At 38.3% G+C, this 11,295-nt stretch overlaps 1 pseudogene across 1 annotated transcript; it reads right to left on the bottom strand.

The window, feature by feature from the left end:
* Positions 1–10,475: 10,475 nt before the first annotated feature.
* Positions 10,476–10,894, bottom strand: LOC308528191 (large ribosomal subunit protein eL32-like; annotated as a pseudogene). Its single transcript has one exon. The product of its transcript is annotated as a large ribosomal subunit protein eL32-like (transcript).
* Positions 10,895–11,295: the final 401 nt, after the last annotated feature.

The following is an 11,295-nucleotide window of genomic DNA, read 5'->3' as shown; positions in this document are numbered from 1 at the left end:
ATTTCCAGATGTCTCAGATGTCCTAATTTCCTGATCTTGTTAGGTTAGGGGTCGAGTGAAATAAAATGGGATGTGAAAAGGGCTGGTTTTAGCTTTCCCATTGTTCCTCTCAGATTCAATTTTCTCCGATCTATTTATTCAGTTACCATTTGTCTATCTGCTTTCTAGCTTGTGAAATTCTATTGCTAACTTCTCCTATTCTCATCCTTTTAAGTTTACACCTTAAAAATGAAAATTAAATTTGTTTTATTGTCATTTTAGTGATGTTTTAAGAAAGAATGAATGCATGTCTTCAATCTGCCATCTTTATTTGGATTTCTGAAACACACCCCCCTTTTTTTTTCTTTTAATGATTAAACTTTCACAAGTCTAAAGTTTTCATCCCTCTATATTTTCTCCTTAAAATGGGTAGCTGGCTATTCCAAACCATTTTTTTGAAAATTCTCATTCATATAACTAATAAAGTGAGATTACCAATAGTGACATTTCTAAATGGTGTTCCATTCTGTTTGCTGCAGGTCTGATAGATGGCTAATGTTATTAATTTATTGAATAAATATTTATTAGACGGCTGCTCAGTGCATAGCATTTCACCAAGCTCTACTATAGTAGTGAACTACCAATTAGGAACAGTTTCGCTGGAATACCAAAAAGACATGTTAGGGAAAGGATTCAGATAGTCTTCTATAACTTTGGATTGCTATGATTTAGTACTAGAGTCAGTTCAATTATAAAGCAAACATGTCTAGATGATTTTTTAAAAATCTTGTGTGGCTTAGTTGGTTAGAGCATTGTCCTATGCACTGAAGGGTCATAGGTTCCATTCCCGGTAAGGGCCATACTCAGATTGCAACTGATCTATGTTTCTCCCACGTCGCGTTCTCGCACTCTCTCTCTCTCTCTCTGTCTCTCTCTCTGTCTTAAAAAAAAAGAAAAAAAAGAGAGAACATCAGTCTAAGTATTGTTTGGTAAGGTCCATAGACGTACTTGCCCTCTAGGTGTTTGGGGTAAGATTCTAGGGCTTAGGACAGGTGACTGGGCTAAGTTAAGGATTTAGAAGTTACAGGTAGAAGCTAAAGTTATGGAAGTGAGTGTAAAGGTCCATGGGAAGTGAGATAATAGGGGGCATTAAAACAGTGTTTGGAGGAAGGAGAAACTTCTTTGTGGATTGGAATGCTCTGTACCTTCTACCCTTGCAGAAAGGTCAAGTAAAATGAGGCTAAGCATGGAGAAGCTCCTGGGAACATTATTTTTACTGAAAGATGTAGGAAACAAACAGTTTTATATTGAAGAAGAAAAAATATTCCCTATCTCTTGGATTATATTCACCCTAGTTATAGAAGCATTGACATATAGAGAGGGATTTGATGATTATCTTATCCTAAGTGATTGTGATAATGTAGATTGTAGACTGGATAAGGCCAGAGCTGGGAGAATTATGGGTTGGAATGGAATCTGGGAAGATTAAAATGTAGGAATACAGGGTTCTTTCACTAGGGATAGATGTTTGATGATGTGAATTAAAACAGTGGATTGATTGATGTGTTGGGGGCCCTCAAGACCACCCTTGGGTTTGATGATTCACTAGATAGACTCACAGAATTCAGCATAATCAGCATAAGTCCTCATGATTATGACTTATTACAGAGAAAAGCTACGAAGCAAAATCAGCAAAGGGAAAAGGTTCATGGGATGAAGTCTGGCGGAAACCAGGCACAAGCTTCTAAGTGTTCTTTCCCTGCGGAGTTACACAGGACACACTCAGTTCCTCCAGCAAAATCGTGACAACATGTGTGAAATGTCATCCATCAGGGAAGCTTATTAGAGATTCAATGCCCGAGGTTTTTATTGGGGGCTGGTCATGTAGTCATCCTCTGCTTAGAAGGTACCAAAATTTCAGATCCTCAGAAGGAAAGCAGATGTCCAGCATAAATCACATTGTTTGTACAAACAGTTTAAGCACAGTAAGTCCCTCTTAGCAGTTAGGGAGGAGGAACTCTCCCAGTATCCAAGTTCCCAGATTCTAGTCCAGGGCCAGCCTTCAAGCTGTCCTTCCTGAGGGGAGCAGTGTCAGGCTTGCTACGTTAACTCTTTTCTGCACAATCATTTTAGGAGGTGGGAAGTCATTTTGAGGGCCAAAGCTAAGTTTAACCTTGATAAACTTCACAGTCGTCCGAAGGCAGGGTTAAAGCCTCTCTCAGGTGTAAACTGATGGTGTATTAAAAACAGGCAGAAAACTTAGCCTGTAGAAGATTATAAATTAAGGATGAGAAGCATAGTCCATGCAATATTGGAACTCATAAGAAATCTGGATATGGGAGGGAGAGTGGAGAGTTGTGCTATGGACTGAATTTTGTGTCCCCCTCCCCCTCCCATAAATTCATATGGAGTTAGAGCAGCCTTGGGCAAACTATGGCCCGCGGGCCGGTTCGGCTGTTCTATCCGGCCTGCAGAGCCGAAAGAGCGGAGGGTTCTCTTGCTCGCCCCTCCGCTCCTTCACCAGCAGCAGTGTTAACATGTATTAGTTCACACAAACACTCCATCCATGCTTTTGTTCCGGCCCTCCGGTCCAGTTTAAGAACCCATTTTGGCCCTCGAGTCAAAAAGTTTGCCCACCCCTGAGCTAGAGCCTTTAGAGAGGTAATTAGGTTTAAATGCGGTCGTAAGGGTGGGAGTCCTAATCGGATAGGGCTGGTGGCCTTATAAGAAGGGGAAGAGAGATCTTTTTCTCTGTCTGTGCATATGTACAAAGAGGCCATGTGAGCACACAGAGAGAGAGCGGCCATCTACCAGCCAGGCAGAGAGGATCCTCACCAGAACCAGAGTCCAGACTCTTGATCTTGGGCTTTCCAGCTCCTAAAACTAAGAAAATAAATGTGTGCTGTATAAGCCATCTAGTGTATGTTTTTTTTTGTTATAGCAGCCTGAGTAGACCAGACTAGGACTTTAGCTTTATCAAGATGAATGCTATATGGAATGAGAGAATATGAATACGGTGCTGGTTTTGTGTGTGTTTTGTTGTTGTTGTTTTCTGTTTGCCTTTTTGTCAGTTTGCTTTTTAAACTTAGCTAACGCACCCACATACCACCCTTTTTCATTTAGCATCAGCCATTAACCCAAGTTTCTAGATCTGTGCCATTCAATACCATATTTGATGATGTAAATTTAAATTAATTAAAAAAAATAAAAAATCCAGTTCCTCAGTTGCACTAGCCACATTTCATGTGTTCAGTAGCCACATGTGGCTAGTGGCTATGATATTGGACAGTATATATATATATATAAATAGAACATTGACATCATTGCAGAAACTTACACTTTCTAAATAGTTGACTCACATCTCTCGCTATTTATTTTCTGTTTCAGTGGTTCTGAACTTTTCCAGGCTTAAGGCATGAATATTAACATTTTTGGTTGATATCCTTAAAGGTTTTAAAACAATAGCACTAAAAAAATGAATAATGATTACAGTTGAAACTCTGAAGTGTAATATGTCAAGCTGAGTCTGTAACAATATCATGCTATTCATTTGGTCATGCTTCTACAATATGTGCCTTTAGAAAAGATGTTTTCTACCCCTCCTGGGCTTGCTTATATATTCATAGGACAGAGAACTTGGATACCACAGGTTCACTCTCTGACACCTGCTGGATGTTTTTTTCTGCTGTTTCCTGGAGGTGGTAAATACAGACACTTTAGAAGGAAGCATCAGTAACCAGACTGCTCTGTTGAGCACTGAGGGGTCCAAGGAGTCACAGGCCAAGGGGAGGTCAGAGTAAGTGGCAAGCAATCTGGCATTATATGGAAAAGATTATTTCCTGAGGTAATAAAAAGTATAATATTGGTCAGAAAGGTCATTGGTAATGCACTCACCAATCTGTGTCATTGTATATGGGTACTGTTCTCAAAACAACCCTGTGAGGTATTCCACTCGAGAAGCCAAGTGAAGGCCGCACTCAGAAATCTCATCTAATTTGCTCGGGGTCACTGAATTACTGAATAGAGATGCTGGATTCATACCTTTCCATTGGTCTTCACAGCTTGTGTTTTTTTTCCACCCTAATACAGCTGGGCTTGGCCCCTTCATCCCACTGGGTGAGAACAGCTCTGCCGAAGCTATGTTCTATGTGAAAGGGGTTCTTTGTAAGTTTCATACACATTTAATTCAGTTAAAGATTGAATGACGTGGAAGGGCACATTTTTTCTTTTATTTTAAATAATTGTTATTTTAATTATATTGAAAACAAAAAAAATTTAAAAAGGAAAAATCATTAATAATTCCAGCATTTATTTTGGAGTAACTTAAAAACTTTCCTGTGCTTATGCAGACATATTTTAACAAAAAATGTTATCATGCTATTATGTTTGTCTGAAGCTTCCTAATTTGATTTAAGAATTTAGGATGAACAGCTCTCCAAGTCAGTCAGGAATTTCTTTGTGCAGTTAACTGCTCTGTTAATTTAAAAAGTATGTTTTTTTAAGACAGTTATTGTTACACACACTTTAACCAGTCTTCTTCATTTTAGCCTATAGGTCTATTTTTTTCTTTTTGTGGTGTTACTAACAAATAATTGAAGAGAGGAACAAAGTCTTAAATTTGGCATTCAGTACCAAATAATTCCAGATGTTTGCTTTGCCCTGAAGATAGAAAGGATGCTGTGTTTGTTCTTCTCATCCCCCTTGTCTTGATTTCTCTTTCATTTCATTTAATTTAAATCTTAATACTATAGACTTGTTTTACGCAGCCCTTGGTGATATCTTGGCTCTGGTGATATCTTTGCCAGTGGCTCTCTCTCTACCCCCAGTCACTGATGGGTCTCTTGGCGGGGAATGGTAATAATGGTGGTCCTTTCAAGTTGACTCAGGAGCACCCCAAGTCAGCAGTCATATTTGGCATCACAAGTAGGAGGGTGTGATAACCATACGTCCCTCGATTGTTAGTTGCTCTGTGAGCTGTTCTTTATAGCGATCAACTTAAGCAGGAGATTGAATTTATTTCTTGCAGGTTTTTTTTCTTGGTGATTGCCTGACATTATTGCCTTATTATTATCTATCTTATTCCCTTTTATTATCGTTCTCCTAAAATTTTCTTTTAGTCATTTTACTTTGATCATTTTTCTTATATTCTCCTTCCTATTTGTGATTTCTCAGACTTCTTCCTTTTTCTTAATCAGACTTATGCTAATGAGATTTTTCCTTCTGCTTGATTGTAATGATGTAGTTTTTTAATAAAAATATTTTATTGATTTTTACAGAGAGGAAGGGAGAGGGATAGAGAGTTAGAAACATTGATGAGAGAGAAACATTGATCAGCTGCCTCCTACACACCTTCTACTGGGGATGTGCCTACAACCAAGGTACATGCCCTTGACCAGAATCGAACCCGGGACTCTTCAGTCCACAGGCCGACGCTCTATCCACTGAGCCAAACCAGTTAGGGCATGATCTAGTTTTTTATTGGAGAGGGATGGGAAGGTGAGGTGAGGTAAGAAAGGTGGAGGTAAATATGCCACCTGCTAATTGTTAATATAAAACAAGGTATTAGGGAATCTAATTCCTTTCTGATTTCTTGTGTTTGGGAGACCATAGAATCAGCTGGGTACTTACATCAGTTGGCTTTTGTGTGCAGAGCCTTATAAGAATATTACTGACAAGTCCCTGCTTCCCAGGAGATAGGCCACCTTGTGGGAGAACGGACCAGCCCATGTAGAAGATACAGAAAAATATTCCAGCAAAGGTAAAACAACATGACCGAAAGAAACTGTGATATCAAGGACACATATTGCGAATAAAGGATAGATAAAATGGAAAGTCTTTCAGAAGGAGCTGAGTTTAGATTATACAGAGATGTTTACTTTGGTGATAAACAGGGCTGCACTGTAAGTAACTTCTGTTTGAAGGATAGGACCTATTCTGGGGCTTAGAAAACAAGGCTTTGTTTCCCGAAGACAGTTAAATATGAATAACACTTTCAATACTGAATTAGACAGTTTTTTATTAAAATGTGATCTGAGTGTCTATATTTATTATACCTAACCTTACATCTAGCAGTAGAATAATTGTTAATGAAGCATTTAAAGGAATATACAGATGAACCAGACAGAATTTCCGAACGTGTGTTTTTATCTTTGGGGAAATCATAGTTGAAACTGGAAAAATTTCAAGTTTTATTATTGCTCTTTACAAATTATAGAGATTTTGATATTGTCCAGTTAAAAATTTAATAGGTTTTAGAATCTAGTTATCAATTGACCTTAATTCTCTACAATTTTGTTGCTTTATAAGAGTACTTTTGCCCTGGCCAGTGTGGCTCAGTTGGTTGGACCATTGTCCCATACACCAAAAGGTTGCAGTTTCGATTTCTGGTCAGGGTGTGTACGGGAGGCAGCTGACAGATGTTTCTCTCTCAAGTCAGTCTCTCTCTGTTTCTCCTTCTCCCTTTCTCTCTCTCTAAAAAAATCAGTAAAAATGTATTCTCAGGTGAGGGCTAATAAAAAGAGTACTCTTAAGGTTAAAATCAACTTAAAAGCAGGGTAAATGGTATGTACCTATAAACTCAGACTTGTCAGCACTTGAATAGAAAAAAAAAAATAGTCTCAGACATGACAAGTAGGATATTCCTCAAAACCACATATATTGCCCTAGCTGGTTTAGCTCAGTGGATAGAGCATCGGCCTGCAGACTGAAAGGTCCAGGGCTTAATTCCCATCAAGGGCACATTCACCAGCCCTGGTTGGGGTTGTCTGTGGGAGGCAACCAATTGATATCTCTCTCTCACATCAGTGTTTCTCTCTCTCTCTCCCCCTCCCTTCTACTCTCTCTAAAATTCAGTGGAAAAATATCCTTGGGTAAGGATTAACAAAAACAAAAAAAACCACATATACTACAGTATTTTTAAAGCCTGCAACCAAAATGTAGAATCATTGTGTTTTATAGCACTTGAAACTATATCTGATATTACTGTACGTCTGTGCTGTCCTGATACAACTTTTGGGTTACATTAGGTGCAAGAATGATTCTTACACTTAAGTAACGTGCATTGCTTGAATGCACAGATGACAACAGTGTTGAATCTATTCAGTAAAAGAAAATTAGGACAACTGGTTTTGCCAGTTCATTTTCACTGATATTTGTTTACTTTGTGTGACTATAGTTCTTGTAAAGAAATTACAAAATCTAGAAATTAGAGCCAAGAACAGAGTGGTGGGTGCTCCTTCTGCCTACCACAGGTTGGTTTGAGCATTGTTCCACATACCAAAATGGTTGCAGGTTTGATTCCTGTCAGGGCACATATCCAGGTTGTAGGTTCAATCCCAGATGGGGGTGCATGTGGGAGGCAACCTATTGATATTTCTCTCATGTTGATGTTTCTCTCTCTCTCCTTTACTCTCTCTCTCAAATCAATAAAAAAAAAAATTCTCAGGTGAGGTTAAAAGATAGATATTCAGAAAAAAAACCAACCTAGAAATTTTAAAAATGCAAACTTAAATTTGTCATACGCTGAGCACTTTGCTGAATCCACTTGAAGTGATGCGTAGACATACCTTGCTGTAGCTTATATGCAAATAAAGGTTATACAAATACTACACCATTTTATAATAAGGGACTTGAGCATTTACGATTTTGGTATCTGCTAGGTTTCCTAAACCAGTCTTCCATGAATTTGAGGGATGACTGTACCGATTCATTTCTGTATACTTCACTGGCAAGAGACAGATAGATAGCGCTGTATGTAATAATTATATGTGCTTTAGAGAAGTGGTTCTCAACCTTCCTAATGCCGCGACCCTTTAGTACAGTTCCTCATGTTGTGGTGACCCCCAACCATAAAATTATTTTCGTTGCTACTTCATAACTGTAATTTTGCTACTGTTATGAATTGTAATGTAAATATCTGATATGCAGGATGTATTTGCATTGTTACAAATTGAACATAATTAAAGCATAGTGATTAATCACAAAATCAATATGTAATTATATATTCAATATGTGTTTTCCGATGGTCTTAGGCGACCCCTGTGAAAGGGTCGTTTGACCCCCAAAGGGGTCGCGACCCACAGGTTGAGAACCGCTGCTTTAGAGGAACAGAAAACAGTGAAGAAAGAGGAGTATGATTTGAAATAAGAAGACTGAAGTGCTATAAGATTGGTTAACTGGAAGCACTGGGTGCAAATACTCAACAAACTGTAATCAAGGTTGAAGAGCATAGGAAATATGTGTCATGGCAAGAGCTTGGTAATGCAGGATATCAGGAACCATGTGTAAGTGCTGTAATTATTACCTGTTATGAGAACATGTAAAAGGAAATTTATGTAGGATATAAAGCCATAGATACCTGTATGAAAGTACAACTTGCCAGTGGATATCAGCGCAGGCTAAGATTAGGTCACGGCCTTGAAATTGGTCCAGTGGGTTTCAAGTATGTGGGTAGGTAAAGATCTGCTGGAACAAATAGTTATTACACTAGCCATGGAAAGTTGAGGTTTCTCCTATATATGGTCTTAGTTAAGACAGATCATCTTATATAAAAAAAGACATGCTCAACTTGGGCTGTGAAATTGTAAATAAACCCTACTTTACAAATTATTCTTTCTTGTTGAAACATTAACCTATGTTTTTGAGAAAGCAAAAATGTTTTTAGATTAAAAGGAACAAGTCTTCATTCTCTTTATTAATATTAAATACCAAACATTTTACTTTTATGTCATATAAACCTCTTCTAATGCATAGATTTTTATTAACCTGGAAATGAATCTATGCAGTTGAGAAATGTCAGAGCTCCTGAGAGAGATTATGAATTGAATTTGGGAAAATGGGGGAAACTTATCAACTGGAAAACCTGATTTTACTATTGCATAGCAATTGTTTAAAGAAAATATTATCTGGCATATTTATTTTGGGTATATATCTTGAATTTTTATATGACAAGGGAAATAGCAATAAATTTATATTTGGCCAAAAAAAGGGTGCATGTTATAGATATGCAGCTCCTGCCTAGAATTGTCTGCCTTTTTGTTGTTGACCAAAAATAAACATTTCTGGTTAACTTTTTGAAGGCAATTTGAATAGTTTCCATTTTGGAAATCATGCGATTTTCTATTAAATAGTGGGTGGTAAGGTGGTCAGATGGAAGTGTTCAGTTCATTCAGCAGCATCAGATTGATCTGACAAATGGCATTCTTTTAACTGAGTGGAAAACATTTTGTTTCCTTTATCCTTTGGCAGAAGCAGACATTGTCTGTGGTTTCCTCACAGAAGTTTGGGTGGGTAAACTTGGGATGTGTAAATAGAAACAGCAGACAGAGAGATTGTCTCTGACAGATGGAAAGACCCACTGAGGATCTTAGAAAGAGGCTGATGACACTGATGATGTGGTGTGGGATCGGTTGTTAGAGTCCTGAGAGAGGAATTAAACAATGTGGACATAAATGAGGAATGCAAATGCTCAGAATAAAGTGATGGTTCTTCCTTAAGGAAATAAGCCAAAGATTTTACGTTGAGGTTCCTGAAAAATTTGCTTTTGATATGGATAAGAACAAACAAGTTCCTCTTTATAGTTCACCTCCATTTCCTTCTGTGACGTCATCAGTGATTTCTGATGAGCATGCGATCAATGTGTTTCTCAGTTACTGTCTCTGTCTCTCATTAACCACTCTTTGCCTCAGTTTCTCACCTATAAAATGGGATTGTGGAGACTGAGATATGTCTAAAGCTATTATAATTGTCCTGGACATAGAATGAGCACTGTGTAAGTGTTAGCTGCTATACAATAATTGTTATTTTATCATTATCATCATACTTCTTAATTCAGTAGAAGGAGGAAGCCTCTTGAGGAGAAAGCTATTTGCTTCCTCTAATAACCTTAGTATATTTGATGTATTTTTATAGAAATGAATCAGGAATGAATTGTTTAATGTTTAAAGTGATTTATAACGTATCCATGTTACCTTTGAAAAATTCATTTTTGAAAAATATTAGTAACTATGGATATTTTCTATTTTCTTAGCATTTTTCCAGATTAAAACACAAGCCAATAAATGTCAAATAAAAACCATATAGCTACCTGGGGCCATTTACCAGCACAATACCCCAGTGTTCCCTGAGGGCATTATGTCTTACAAAGCTATGTGGTAATTCTTCTTCTTCTTCTTAATCTTTATTGTTGAGATTATTACAGATGTCCCTCTTTTTTCTCCCCATTGTCCCCCTCCACCCGGTTCCAGTCCTGCCCCGGGCTTTGGACACCCTATTGTCTGTGTCCATAGGTAATGCATATATGCATATAAGGTCTTTGTTTAATCTCTTCCCACCCTCCCACCCCCCTTCCCTCTGAGCATTGTCCGTCTGTTCCATTTCCATACCTTTGATTCTATTTTATTCACCACTTTATTCTGTTCATTGGATTTCTTATTTTTATTTTTTTTGGCAGAATTTTATGATTTCATTAACACAAATACAATGTGTACACAATCTGTCTATTCGTTTTCTTCGCTGCGCAGCCTGGCATTGGGACTGGTGACTGTGAGGGCCAGCTGGGCTGCTCTTTCCACAATAGCTTGCGGTTCTTTGAGGAGATGTGAGCAGTCTCAGCACGGTGAGATTTATTGCACATCAGCAGCACTGCAAGCTCCTTGACGTTAAGGACCAGGAGCTTCCGAAAGCCACTGGGCAGCCTGTGCTTTGTTTTCTTGTTGCTCCCATAACCAATGTTGGGCATTAAGATCTGGCCCTTGAATCTTCTATGCACCCTATTGTCAGTGCCTCTGGGCTTCCGCCACTTCCGCTTAATTTTGACATATCAGTCTGACTGGTGCCGGATGAACTTCTTGGTCCTTTTTTTGACAATCTTGGGTTTCATGAGGGGTCTGAGGGCAGCCATGATGCCAGGTAGGAGATGGCTGCCACCTCCGTAGGCAGCGCCAAGGAAGGGAGGGGCTGTTTATTTTGATTTTTAGATTCAGTTGCTGATAGGAATGTATTTGTTGCAATTTTGTTGTTCATATTTTTGATCTTTTAATCTTCTTCCTTTTCTTAAGGAATACCCTTCGATATTTCATATAATACTGGTTTAGTGGTGATGAACTCCTTTAACTCCTTTAACTTTCTGTGAAGCTCTTTATCTGACCTTCCATTCTAAATGATAGCTTTGCTGAGTAGAGTAATCTAGGCTGTAGGTCCTGTTGTTCATCACTTTGAATATTTCTTGCCATTCCCTTCTGGCCTGCATAGTTTCTGTTGAGAAATCAGCTGACAATCTTATGGGCATTCCCTTGTAGGTAAGTAGCTGCTTTTCTC

This window comes from Myotis nattereri, assembly GCF_964212035.1.
Source record: "Myotis nattereri genome assembly, chromosome: 12".
Taxonomy (NCBI): domain Eukaryota; kingdom Metazoa; phylum Chordata; class Mammalia; order Chiroptera; family Vespertilionidae; genus Myotis; species Myotis nattereri.
Note: the sequence above shows the minus strand (reverse complement) of the source record. Positions and strands in the feature narration are given on the sequence as shown.